The sequence below is a fragment of the Apium graveolens genome, chromosome 4 (assembly GCF_009905375.1).
Source record: "Apium graveolens cultivar Ventura chromosome 4, ASM990537v1, whole genome shotgun sequence".
Lineage (NCBI taxonomy): Eukaryota > Viridiplantae > Streptophyta > Magnoliopsida > Apiales > Apiaceae > Apium > Apium graveolens.
In genome coordinates this window covers 225,428,290-225,442,653 of record NC_133650.1, presented here as the reverse complement: position 1 = coordinate 225,442,653, position 14,364 = coordinate 225,428,290, and positions in this window count along the sequence as shown.

The following is a 14,364-nucleotide window of genomic DNA, read 5'->3' as shown; positions in this document are numbered from 1 at the left end:
GCAGAGTCCTCACCAAAAACGGGCCACTGGATGTCAGCTTCAAGGCCTCTAAAAGCAGTCTCAAGCGCAAGGGTGAACTCCTGAGCAAACCTGCTCTACGTCTCGTACATAGCATCCATCCTCCTCGAAAGCCTCCTATACTGGGCATCAGTCATCCCAGCACCCTCTTGAGCTCTAGAAGAACTTGCCTCATCACGCCCTGGTCTCGCCATGGTAGCACCGCATGCTGGACGCCCTCTTGGAAGACGATAACCCAGCTCATGCTCCTCGGGCTCTCCACTAGTCCACTCCTGCGTCGCATTCAGAGTCCCGGAATCAATAGGAGCGACCGGCAGCTGCAACTGCTCGTGAGACGGCCACTGAATTCCCACTGCTCGGCAAAGCTTTGTAACCGTGGATGCATAAGGGATGTTTATGTGCTTAGCTCCCCTCAAAAACTTCAGAATTCCTTGGTAGATGAACTCACCAAGGTCCACATAGTACTCCTCATTCAAAATACCCCATAACAACTGTGTTCGCTCAACTATTCATCGCAATCACCGGAAAATGACATACTCGTTAGTCCCAGTCTTGAACGTCCAAACCGTGCCCGGCCTACAGAGGGTAGCACAAATCAAATCCAAGTCAAAATCTTCAGCAGTCTTCTCGTTCCAATTCTCCTCTGTGGGCTTCCTCTATCGCTGCCCAATCACATGGCGAATCGCCTCAGGGTGATAATCCACTGTCATCCCCCGCACAATAGAAAACCCATTCTTTTCAGCCTTCACATTCGCATAGAACTCGCGAACCACGCTCATCAAAACTGCCTCTGGTGACTCACAGAAAGCAATCCAACCCTTCTCAGCAATCATTGGCAACAACTCACCATCCCTCCCTGATGGTAAGAATCCCCTCTCCTTCAAAATCGGCTTACCCAGAAGCCTAGTATACTCCTCCTCAGCAGCCCTATCAAACAAACGAGGCCTCTCTGCAGTACCCCTTGAAGAATTAGCAGTAGGAATAGTGTTGCTGCTATCAATAGTCCTGGATCTCTTTGGTGCCATCGAAACTGAGAAAAAGTGTTTAAGATTTATGTTTTTGAATATGGGAGAGAGTTTAAGGTTTGAAAGTGTATGGGAGAGTATATGGAATAGTTGTATGTATATATAGGGTAGAGATTAGGTTAAAATTTGATTAGGAGTGGGTTTGAGGGTTAAAAACGTGGGTAATGGGAAGATGATTCGTGGGTAGTGGGTTTGTGTTTTGATTTTTGATTTTTCTGATTTTTTTGGTTTTTTTCTAAGGCTAAAAAGAATTCTGCCAGTCGGGCCCTGAGCGGTCGCTCAGCAAAGCTGAGCAGGCGCTCAGCTTGCTGAGCGGTCGCTCAGCAGAGCTGAGTGGGCGCTCAGGGGTCTTCTGGAAAAATAATTTTCTTGCCCTGTTTTTCTGATTTTTTTGTGGTTTTGGATAGGTTACGAACTTCTAAGGGTGCCTATAACAACAAATCATGGGTTGCCTCCCAAGAAGCGCTTATTTTTCGTCATTAGCTTGACTTAGCGTACCTTACTCAAGTTGACGATAAAACGGCACTAACCACTTCCCGGTTTGCCGTGTCCCCATAGTAATGCTTAAACCGCTGACCATTAACCTTGAATGCTTGGTCCGGATCATTCTCAAAAATCTCCACCGCTCCATGTGGAAACACAGTTTTGACAATAAAGGTCCAGACCACCTTGATTTCAACTTTCCAGGAAAAAGTCAGAAACGAGAGTTGAATAAAAGAACTTGCTGCCCCGGCACAAATGACTTGAGATATAGCTTCCTGTCGTGCCACCTTTTCACTTTTTCCTTGTACATTTTGTTGTTCTCGTATGCTTGGAGTCAAAATTCATCAAGTTCATTTAACTAAAGCATTCGCTTCTTTCCAGCTGCATCTAGATCAAGGTTCAACTTCTTCAGCGCCCAATAGGCTTTATGCTCAAGCTCTACAGGTAAATGACATCCCTTACCATACACAAGTTAAAACGGGGACATCCCAAGTGGAGTCTTGTATGCTATTTTGTAAGCCCACACAGCTTCATCGAGCTTTAAAGACCAATCCTTCCTTGACGGACAAACAACTTTCTCTAGAATGCGCTTGATCTCTCTATTAGACACTTCCGTTTGACCATTCATTTGCGGATGATAGGCAGTAGCAACACGATGATTCACATTATAGCGCTGCATCATAGAAGTGAACTTACGGTTGCAGAAATGCGACCCCTCATCACTTATGATTACTCGTGACGTTCCAAACCTTGTGAAAATCTGCTTATGAAGAAAATTCAACACTAACTTTGCATCATTCGTCGGCAGAGCTTTGACTTCTACCCATTTTGAGACATAATCGACTGCCAACAAGATGTACTGATTATTGCAGGACGAGACAAATGGTCCCATGAAATCGATTCCCCAAACATCAAAGACCTCGACTTCAAGCATCACATTTAATGACATCTCATCCTTCCTCGTAAGATTCCCCACTTTTTGGCAACGATTACACCTTAAAATGAACTGATGAGCATCCTTAAACAAAGTAAGTCAGAAAAAACCTGCTTGCAGAATACGAGCTGCCGTCTTCTCACCACCATAATGTCCACCATAAACTGTGGAGTGGCAGTCTCGTAATATCCCCTCCGTCTCACAGAATGGGATACATCTCCTGATGATCTGGTTAGCTCCCTGTCTAAACAAATACGGTTCATCCCACATATACCACTTCACCTCATGCAGAAATTTCTTCTTTTAAGCTGTATTCATATTAGGAGGCATTATATTGCTGACAAGATAGTTCACAATATCTGCGAACCATGGCTCTTCCTCCTGAACTGCGAACAACTGCTCATCCGGAAAAGATTCGTTGATCAATGTCTTATCATGTGAAGTAGACTCGGGATTCTCCAATCTAGAGAGATGGTCAGCTACTTGATTCTCAGTACCTTTTCGATCCTTGATCTCTAACTCAAATTCCTGTAGCAAGAGCACCCAACGAATGAGTCTAGGCTTCGAATCCTTCTTGGAAACCAAATAGCGAATGGCCGCATGATCAGTGAACACTGTCACCTTTGTCCCAAGCAAATAAGATCGAAATTTTTTGAAACCAAAGACTATAGTCAAGAGCTTCTTCTCAGTAGTGGTGTAGTTCATTTGAGCTCCATTTAGAGTCTTACTAGCATAGTAGACCATATGAAAGAGATTATTCTTGCGCTGCCCAAGAACTGCGCCCATCGCATAATCACTCGCATCACACATCATCTCAAAAGTCTCTGTCCAATCAGGTGCCGTAATAACTGGTGCAGTTATCAAACTCTTCTTGAAAGTCTCGAATGCCGTCAAGCATTTATCATCAAATTTGAAAGGCATATCCTTCTCAAGCAAGTTGCACAATGGCTTAGATATCTTCGAAAAGTCCTTGATGAAACGCCGATAAAAACCTGCATGACCAAGAAAACTACAGATTTATTTCACAGAAATAGGTGGTGGAAGATTTTCAATGACTCCCACCTTGGCTTTGTCCACCTCAAGACCCTTGCTAGAGACCTTATGCCTAAGAATAATGCCTTCACGCACCATAAAGTGACATTTTTCCCAATTGAGCACCAAATTAGTTTCCATACACCTTTTGAGCACCACACGAAGATTATTCAAACATTCATCATATGAATGTCCAAAGACGGAGAAGTCATCCATGAACACCTCGACATTATTCCCAATCATATCAGAGAATATAGCCATCATACATTTCTGGAAAGTGGCAAGTGCGCCACATAAGCCAAACGAAACTCTGCGAAAAGCAAATGTGCCAAATGGACAAGTGAAGGTAGTCTTTTCTTGATCCTCTGGTGCAATACATATCTGATTATACCCCGAATAGCCATCCAGAAGACAATAATACTCATGAACGGCCAACCTGTCAAGCATCTGATCAATAAATGGAAGAGGGAAGTGATCATTCCTTGTGGCTTTGTTCAACTTTCTGTAGTCCATGCATACCCTTCATCCTGTGACTGTTCGAGTGGGGATGAGCTCATTCTTCTCATTTGCTACCACAGTAATACCTCCTTTCTTAGGTACACATTGCACGGGGCTCACCTAAGAACTGTCAGAAATAGGATAAATGATTCCTGCATCCAGCCACTTCAGAATTTCTTTCTTCACCACTTCTTTCATGATAGGATTAAGTCTTCATTGTTGCTCAACAGTCGGCTTACTACCCTCCTCTAGCAGAATTTTATGCATGCAGTATGAAGGGCTTATCCCCTTGATGTCTGCTATAGTCCATCCGATAGCCGATTTGGATTCTCTCAAGATCCTCGAGAGCTTTTCCTCCTCACTACCTGAAAGGTCAGATGCAATAATAACAGGTAAAGTAGATGCATCACTTAAAAAAGCATACCTCAAGTGTTCAGGAAATGGTTTAAGCTCCAAGGTAGGTGCTTCCTCAATAGATGGTTTGAGCTTTCCTTCAGTATTTTTGAGGTCAGAAGTACCAAGAGATTCAAATGGCATGTCTAGCTTTCACCTCCAAGGAGAAGCATTTAGATATTGTAGTTGCTCATTGCCATCCTCGTCATCACTGTCAAAGTCCCCCACTAAGGCTTTCTCTAATGCATCAGACATTAGCATATGATCAAGTTCTGAAGTAACCGCAGAATCAATCAAGTCCACATTTAAGCACTCCTCGTCTTCTGTAGGGAATTTCATCGCTTTGAATACATTGAATGTCACATCCTGATCATGCACCCTCATAGTAAGTTCACCTTTTTGCACATCTATCAAGGTACGGCCTGTAGCCAAGAAAGGTCTCCCCAAAATGATGGGAATCTTCTTATCTTCCTCGAAATCCAGAATAACAAAGTCTGCAGGAAAGAAGAGCTTATCCATCTTTACTAGCACATCCTCCACTATGCCTCGTGGGTATGTAATAGAATGATCGGCCAATTGTAGAGACATGTAGGTGGGCTTTGGATCAGGCAAATTCAACTTTTTGAAGATAGACAACGGCATCAGATTGATGCTTGCTCCCAAATCACACAGGCACTTGTTAAAAGACAACTTGCCAATGGTGCAAGGAATGGTGAAGCTACCTGGATCTTTAAGCTTTGGAGGTAATTTTTGTTGCAGCACATCACTGCACTCTTCCGTTAGAGCAACGGTCTCAAGGTCATCCAGTTTCACCTTCCTTGAAAGAATATTCTTCATAAATTTCATATAACTAGGCATTTGCTCCAGAGCCTCAGCGAAAGGTATATTGATGTAAAGTTTCTTGAACACCTCCAGAAACTTACCAAACTGCTTATCCAGCTTTTGTTGTTGCAATCTCTTAGGGAAAAGTGGTGGAGGATAAAGTTGTTTCTCCCGTGTATTACCCTCAGGCAGAGTGTGTTCAACAGTAGTCTTCCTTGGTTCTGCCACTTTCTCCTTTTGCTTAGCTTCTTCATCACCAACTTCAGTTTCTCTGTCTTTTGCTTTTTCAGCATCAGCAACTTTTCCAGACCTTAAGGTAATAGCCTTGACTTTCTCTTTAGCTTCCTTTCTGCCTGGCACTTCAGTATCACTGGGAAGTGTGCCAGGTTGACGATTGAGCACTGCATTGGCTATTTGACCGATTTGATTTTCCAAGGTCTTGATAGAAACCGCCTGACTTTTGCACAATAACTTAAGTTCCTCAAAATCAGCACTAGGGGGTAGAGCTGCACCTCCTTGTTGAGGATATGATTGCCTTTGAGCATACTGCTATGGTTGCTGGAATCCAGGTGGATTAAACTGTTTACTTACGACTTGTTGATATGGTTGCTGAATAGTATTCTGATTATTACTCCAGCTGAAATTTGGGTGACTTCTGTTGTTAGGATGATAAGTAGCTGGCACAGGCTGCTGCGGTCGCTGATAATTGTTCACATACTGAACAGATTCATTAACAAGAGAACACTGATTCATAGCATGAGAACCTGCACAAAGCTCACAGACCATAGCTATCTGATTGACTCCATAGGTGGCTAAAGAATCGACCTTCATAGACAACACTTGGAGCTGCGCTGCAATAGCTGTAGCTGCATTAACTTCCAGAATATCTGCTACTTTCCCAGGCATCATCCTTTGAGTTGGGTTTTGATGTTCATTTGCAGCCATAGTCTCAATAAGATTATAAGCCTCAGTATAGCTTTTGGCCCATAAGGCGCCTCCAACTGCTGCATCGAGCATGGGCCGAGATTGGGCCCCCAAACCATTATAGAAACCAGTGAGCACCATCCAATCAGGCAAACCATGATATGGACACTTTCTCAACATCTCCTTGTAGCGCTCCTAAGCTTCGCATATAGATTCTGTAGGTTGCTGCGCAAACTGAGTAAGAGCACTCCTCATAGCCGTAGTCTTCGCCATTGGATAGAACTCCACCAGAAACTTTTGTGCAAGATCTTGCCAAGTAGTGATGGACCCAGCTGGTTCAGAATGTAACCAGTCCCTAGCTTTATCCCTCAGAGAGAATGGGAAACGTCTCAGCTTGATATCCTCATTAGTCACACCATTATATTTGAAAGTACTACAGATCTCGACAAAATTCCTGATGTGCATGTTGGGATCTTCAGTAGTAGCACCTCCAAAAGAAACAGAATTCTGCACCATTTGAATAGTGTCCGGCTTGATTTCAAAAGTGTTAGCCTGAATAGCGGGGTGAAGGATGCTTGACTGAATGTCATCAATTTTAGGCCGAGAAAAGTCCATAAGAGCTGGATCTGCCGGAACTATACGATCACCCATGATTACTGGTTATTTTTGCTCACTTTCTGTATCCGAATCTTCAAAATCTATCTTCTCCGGAATACCAAGAACTTCATATGTCTTCTCAGCCGTATCTAAAGTCCTCTTATGAGTGCGAAAACGTGTTTGCATAAACGCTCGCTAAAGTACCTGAAACACAACCGAAAACAATAAGTAACAAGTCTTAATCAATGAGTCTTAATGACCACTGATGGTAAGTACATAAACTAAACAAATACGCCGAGTCCCCGGCAGCGGCGCCAAAAACTTGTTAGGGCGGAAATACGCGCTAATAATACATGCAAGTATACGCGTTCGCAAGTAATATAGAATACTTTCTAGTTCGTTCCCACAAAGACTCAGACTAATTATGTTCAATTAACACTCACTCACCAATGTATAATTACTTCACAATGTTAAGACAATAACACTTAGAATTGATTAACTAATTATTAACTACAATTAACTACGAGAATTAAGCACTTAATTGACACTTAAATTAATAATATTAAACACACATGAGATCCCAACTTCATTACTACTTCCTTCAATAGTTATTATTATTACCTTTAGCATGTAACGGTGATGATATTAATCGAACAACACGAAACTGATAAAAGCCAACTTTTATTGTACTAATACCATTCTACCAAGCCTCCACAATTAAGATAAAAGTTGAATAGGCATCAATTATGTTGAGACCCTATATGTCTACAGAATTTGACATCATAACGATTTAAGCACAAGTTATTCCTTATGATTACACAGGGCAAGTAAAACGGTTAGAGTTACCCACTAATCATGCATACACATACATGAACCTATGCTAGCATGGCAAGTTCTAAACCTCAAGATCCACCATCGCTTCACAAGAGATTAACACCCTATCTTATATGTTCGCGACGCACATAAGACGAATAAGCACAACCAATACTAGATATCATACAATCATCACACACTAACGTATTAAACAACTAACTAAAGAATTCCATAGTAAATCCGTTACGACCCCATGATCACGATTAGCCCATGATCGAACTCATCGTCACCATGGGTTCATATGAAAACATGATAATAACACACGAGAATAATAACTAAAACTACTTATATTAAACCAGAGTACGTCACAAGAGTAAATAGGTTTAAAGTAAAGAAAACTAGCATCCAACATTATAACGAAATAAAGAATCACAAGAAAATATGTTTCCTCTTCGTTGCGATGTGCTAAAACGGTCTGCTTCCTTATCTCCTCTCTCCTCGATTAATACTACGATTCAACACACGTGAAACGTCTCTGAAAACTACTTATATAGGAGTCCCACAAAACCCAGCTATCTCAGAAGTTGGAAGCTTAACAGAATCAGGAGTCTAAAAATAATATTTTAAATTTCCGTCCCTAAGCGGCCGCTCAGCAATCCTGAGTGGGCGCTCAGCTTCCTGAGCGGTCACTCAGCAGAGCTGAGCGGGCGCTCAGACCCCTTCTCGAAAAACTCTGTTTTTGCTCCCGTTCTTTGATGCATTCTGCTCCTATCTTCCCACGCGCAATGCCAAATACATGCGAAGGTTTATTCTTGATGAAATCTCTCCACAAACGTCAGTAATACCCTGAAATGCACAAACACTAGAAAAACGCATCAAATACACAAAATACTTGATTTCAAGACATCAATTCAAGCCATTATAAGACGTTCTAAGTGGTATAAAATGCCACTTATCAGTCTTGGCTAGATTCAGAGAAGAATATGTCACCATCCTAGGAAGCAATGCCAAGGCTCTCAGTCCACAAGAGGTATGATGCTATTACAGAGGTCTATAGGGCACAACTCAAAGCTTTCCACTTCATTGGTAAAGTATTGGAACAGACACTGGATAGTCATTAAGACAAGTTTAGGAGGTTGGTGAAAGATAAACATGATCAACTTGTGCCATCTCAGGTAGAGATCGAAAATAAATTCAAAAAAATTTCTGAGCAAATGGCCAAGTTTGATGTGACTGGTATGGAGCTCAGCATCAAAAACTTAAAGCAATCATTTCTGGTTCTTCATGAAGTTGTCCAAAATCAAATCACTAGCAACAATGATATAAAGGTCAAGTTGGAGCAACTTCACCAAGCCAGGTATGAACGCTCAGCCTTATTGATGGAGGGAATCAAAGAATCTGTTCAAGCCACTTTTGGTGCTCCTCTCTCATCCAGCTCACAACAACCAATCTCTACCTCAATTAATCTATAAATCCAATCTCTAAAATAATAAGTCTCCACTCTTCAAGCCTCTAATGATTCTCTTGCAGCCCAAGTTATCGCTCTCACTACTCTGGTGCAGACTCAACATCAAGATATCAAGTCCCTAGTAGACTCCCACAAGCATCTCCAAATGCAGAACTGTGTCTCTCTGGGAGCTATTATGGGTGCTTTGAACATTCCACTTCCTGCCTTTCCTGAAGCTGTTAGGCCAGGAATTCCTAGTCCTTTACTCCTGCCTGTTACCAAGACTAAAGGGAAGATAGAAGCTAGAATACAACAATCAAAAGAAGCTGGAAAATCAATATTACACTCTGACCAAAGCTCTACCCAAGTTAAAATTTCTCAAGATGTCAGTAAAGACAGACTCTAAAAAGCTGCAGAAGGATCCTATCAAGACAAGGAGTTCAATGAGCTACTAACTGTGCTAAGAGTCTCTCTTCATAATAAGTACATCACCTAAAAAAAGCCTTGGTCAACAACATTAACTTTCTGAGAGTGGTGATTGTAAAGAATGGAAACTTTTTGGAGAAACGAATAGTTGCCAATATCAATGATTATGGTTTAGACATGTGTCTACAGGTGTCTCTCTTAAATCTTCAATCCAAGAGAGCATCTGAGCTGGATGTCATTATTGAAATAGTCAATCCAGTTATTCCGGATGACACTCAATTGCTTAATGAACTCAAAAAGGCCCAGATAGTTGCTTTTCCTGAAGCCTGTCTTCATCCAAGCAAGGAGGTGGCCTACATCTGTTCTCAAACCAAGAAGTGCAAATATTTCACAATCCCCAAAACTGTGTTAGGGGTAATCTCAAACTAATCATGACATTGGAAACTAATCTAAAGACAAAGTAGAAGAAGACATATGAAGATGAGGAAATGATAAGGATTTTGGGAAGATACTTACAAAAAGCTGAAACCATGTTGCCAAATACACAATTCAATACCAAGGATGATTTGGATAATGATGAGCAGAAGAAGGATGAACACAAATCTTCTGGCTCAAATCCAAGTCAATCTTCTAAGGCAACTAGCAGTAAGGTGGATGAGAAGAAGACGGATGATAGAAAGAAGGGAGATGAAAGGAGGATGAAGAAAAGGGGAAGAGAAGAAGGTACAAGGAAAATGTCCAACGGATTCAAATCTCATGTGAGAAAACCTCCAAACCTAGCCAAACATCATCTCAAGCAATCCTACCTCAAAAGACAAAATTCTTGTATAAATAAACTGCAAACACCTTACCCAAAATACCGATCAGATCCAGCCATGTCACACTAAAGAAAGTCATAAACCTACCTTCATTCAAGCCTCCAACCAAAACTCACTTCAAGATTGTTGGAAGAAAACCAAGGAAAATGCAAGCTGATGTTGGTGTCATCTGGAACTATTTCAATCAAGAAGACTTTTTGCCTCTAAACATGAGCATGACAGATGATGACTATTTTCAACAATCATCTAAAAAAATTATCAAAGTATATGTTGTCTCTTTAGCAGAAGTCAGAATCTACTATTTGTATGGCTCCTTCATTTTGCTTAGAAAGGAAGTAATGAAAACATTTTCAACCACAGAATTGAAGAGGGTAATTAGCTTGATGATGGACAAAGATTCAAGTACAAGGATGTGGAAGACAGTGATGTCTGAGAGTTTGAGAAAAAGAAATGAAAGACATGCAAGACTAAAGGTTGAAAAGGAAGAAAGGGAATGAAAGTATGAAAAGGAGATATAAATGTTTGAAAAGAGGTCAAATGAACTCAAGGAGAGGGGGCTGAGTAGAATATCAAAAGATGGACATTTCCCGAACATTCAAATTGGCGGATTCTCAAGATTCAGAGTTGGTTACCTCAATGGTTGGTTACCTCAATGCTTATTCATTGGATAAATGGCTCAAGCTAGTAGAAGCCTTAAGAGGGACAGAAATAATAGAGGAACTTCAAGTACTTGTAAATCTCAAGGACCTCATTAGGAAAGAACCGGGCTATGAAAATTCACTTGATGGCTGTAATTGTTGAACTTATGTAATCATCAAATATATAAAAGTTTGCATTTCTCGATATGTTAGTTTTTATGGAATTATTTTTAGCTTAGGGTTAGTCTTGTTATTAGGCATGGATTTGTGATAAGCAATCTCATCACAAATTGAGGGAGATTATTGTGCAAGACATGCATATATAATAACAAGACTAAGTCACATTGACAACCCTGAGATTTAGTTGTTTGCTAATCAATTTTGTATTATGTATTGTATTTCTTGAGTCTGTAAAAAGGTTAGAAGATTAGACTGGAGTATTTTTCTGTAAACATATCCAAGCTAAGGAATAAACTCGGGAAGAAGATCAAGCCATGATCATGCCTTAGAGAAAAGTGTAGAATCTTGGAGTTGAATAAAAATATTTTATGAAAAATGTTCTGAGTCAAGATATCGACAAGTCACATATCAAGTTATATGGAGAAGTCATTCGAGAAGTCTGTAATGACTTATAGAGAAGTCTTAGAGATATCGACAAGTCAAATAAAGATGTAGAGAACTTAGAGATGTCGACAAGTCATTTATGCATGTAGAGAACTTAGAGATATCAACAAGTTAAATAAAGATGTGAAGAATTGGAGATATCGACAAGTCAATTTCTCATTAGAGATCTCAGAGATATCGACAAGTCAAAATGTGTATGTAGAGATCTCAGAGATATCATCAAGTCATTTCTACCTGTAGAGATCTCAAATATATCGACAAGTCACTTCACATGCAAAGATCAAGAGACCTCGACAAGTGAAATATACCTATTGAGAACTTAGAGATCTCGATAAGTCATTATACTTATCGAGATGTCACTTCTCTATAGAACTGGAGATCTCGATATACCTCTCAAATACAGAATGTATACAAGTTCAAGATTATCAGTCAACAAATGATCTATTCACTTAAATTGAAAAGTCTACAAAGTAGCTGGGAGAATACAAGATCAAGGGCCAAGATTAACTGGACAAAAGATGGTCACAAACCTGCAAGATTCTACACAGATTTGCTAAGCTAGAAATGGAAATAGAAAAAGGTTGCTTTAGAAAGTAGTTTAGTACATTTTAGTGCAAGTCTTGTAAAATCGTGTTGCTAGTGTATAAAGCATGCATTGGTCCTTAGTTTAGTAGTAATAAACAGATTCATATTTTCTTGTTTTCTCTCAAAGAAGAAGCCGGGTTCTTATATTTTTAAGAATACAGAATTTGTAGCATGACAAACTTAAATAATACAAATTAAGTGAGTTTTGAAATATTGTTCTTGTTATTTTATTTATGTTAATACAATATCTCTATAAATATAAACTGTTTTGTTCACACAATATCCAAACATGTTTAAAAAGGCTAAAAATCCAAAGAAACGCATTCACCCCCCCTGTGGTGTACTCAATATCTAACATATTCTCGTGACTATTTTGAACTCAAGTTCCAGATACGAGTTTTCTTCTCTTTTACTTGTATAGCAACTCAAATATATGATTTTGATGCAAGATTGTTTATAGTTTGAATATTGAAATTATTTTGGTACTCTATTCCTTTTTCAACCTTTCGAAATTATATTTGATAAATAGTTATGTCGTGTGATAAATTTGCTGAGCATTGAGATGTTCACATGTGTTATTATGAATATTTTACACAGTCAAAGATTAAGATGATAAACATTCGGAGCAATAGAGGCATAAAAAGGAAAGAGCCATGTTAAAATTGAAAGTTAATAGCCTCAACTTGCCCCATGGGCGATCTCGAACTAGCTATAAGCTTTATCGGTATTATAATAAGACAAGAATTTATCAACTTCAGTTGGTACTATTACTTTATTATATTACAAATTATGTGTGAATGTTAACTCGATCTTGAAACTTATGGAGTGGTGATCCACTAAAGATTGTCTTATGATATTATGTGTTGTATTAATACAGGTTTTAGCAGGTGGTACAGTGATGACTCAGATTCGCAAGTGACGGATTTTGGGGCGTCACAGAGTTGGTATCAGGGCTGTAGTTATATATATTTATATGATTACGTGAACCCTGGGAATATAGTATAACGTGAGAGTATAGTTAAAAGAGAGTTGATGAGTATATGCATCTTATTATTATTATTCTTATTATTTTTATTATTATTATTATTATTATTATAAAAAGTGAAATATAGGTCAAATAATTTGATGACCCTGACTCAATGAGTTATATCGTGTTACATCTATTAAAGGCTATATCGTAAAGTTATCTTTTTGTCTGATAAGATTGAACAAGCCAATACTTTATGACCTTCAATGGAACGTATCTGAGATTTGAACAGGATTAGACTTACATCTTCTGAAATAAGAATGCAAGTTTTAATGGCAGCGATCAACCAAATATATGGTAATTATTTTTTTTCAAACTAAAATTCCTATTTTGCCCCTACCTTATATACAAAATTAGGTATAAAAAGGTGTTATTTGTATCATGTTTCAATGAAGAGTGATGTAAACTGCGATTTTTAAAAATAGGTATACAATATTGATTTTGGGTCAAAACTAATGGATATAAAATGCAATTCTTCCTAATAATCCAATTAAAACTAGGTTTGAACCGTTTTTCAAAGTTGTCGGTGTGCAGAAAAAGGTGCCTTTAAAAAAACATAAAGTTAAATTATATTTTTATGAAATTATATATTAAAACAGCTAAATCGTTTCATGTAAAAGTTATTAAATAATGTTTTTCCAAAAATATGTTGATGTCCGCTGTCCAGGGATAACTTTATATTAATTCAATTTAGATTTTAGAGGATTTTTATTAATTCATGAATTTAAAATGATTGTAGCTGATTAAAATTCTATGCAAATTTTAGCGGAGTTGTTGATAAATCTCGTAAAATCTTGCTGATTTAAATGAGGATTTTGACAAATCCTTCAAAATCCTTATTTAAATGGAGATTTTATTGGACTTTTCAAAATATAAATTGAATACTTTCAGATTTTAAAAATAACTTTTATAATGTTTATTAAATACCACAAGATATTAAATAACTTTTTGGAATCCATATTTAATACCTAAGGATCTATAAAATCCTAAGAAATCCGGATCGAAAAACCCGAGAGAATTTGCTAAACTATTTTTGAGTTAAAAAGTATATCATGCATTTGATTCAAAATTTCTAGATATAATTTTAAGTCAAAATTTCTTAATACTTAAGATCGTGAATTTCAAAATATTAAACTGCGCAAATGCATAATAACAGTCATCCTGAAGGGAAAATGTTTAGAATATATCTATCTGTTATGCGTAAAATACTAGGGTGTATTTAATGCTAGGGTTCGTGAGCTCAAGGCCCTATTTGACTGC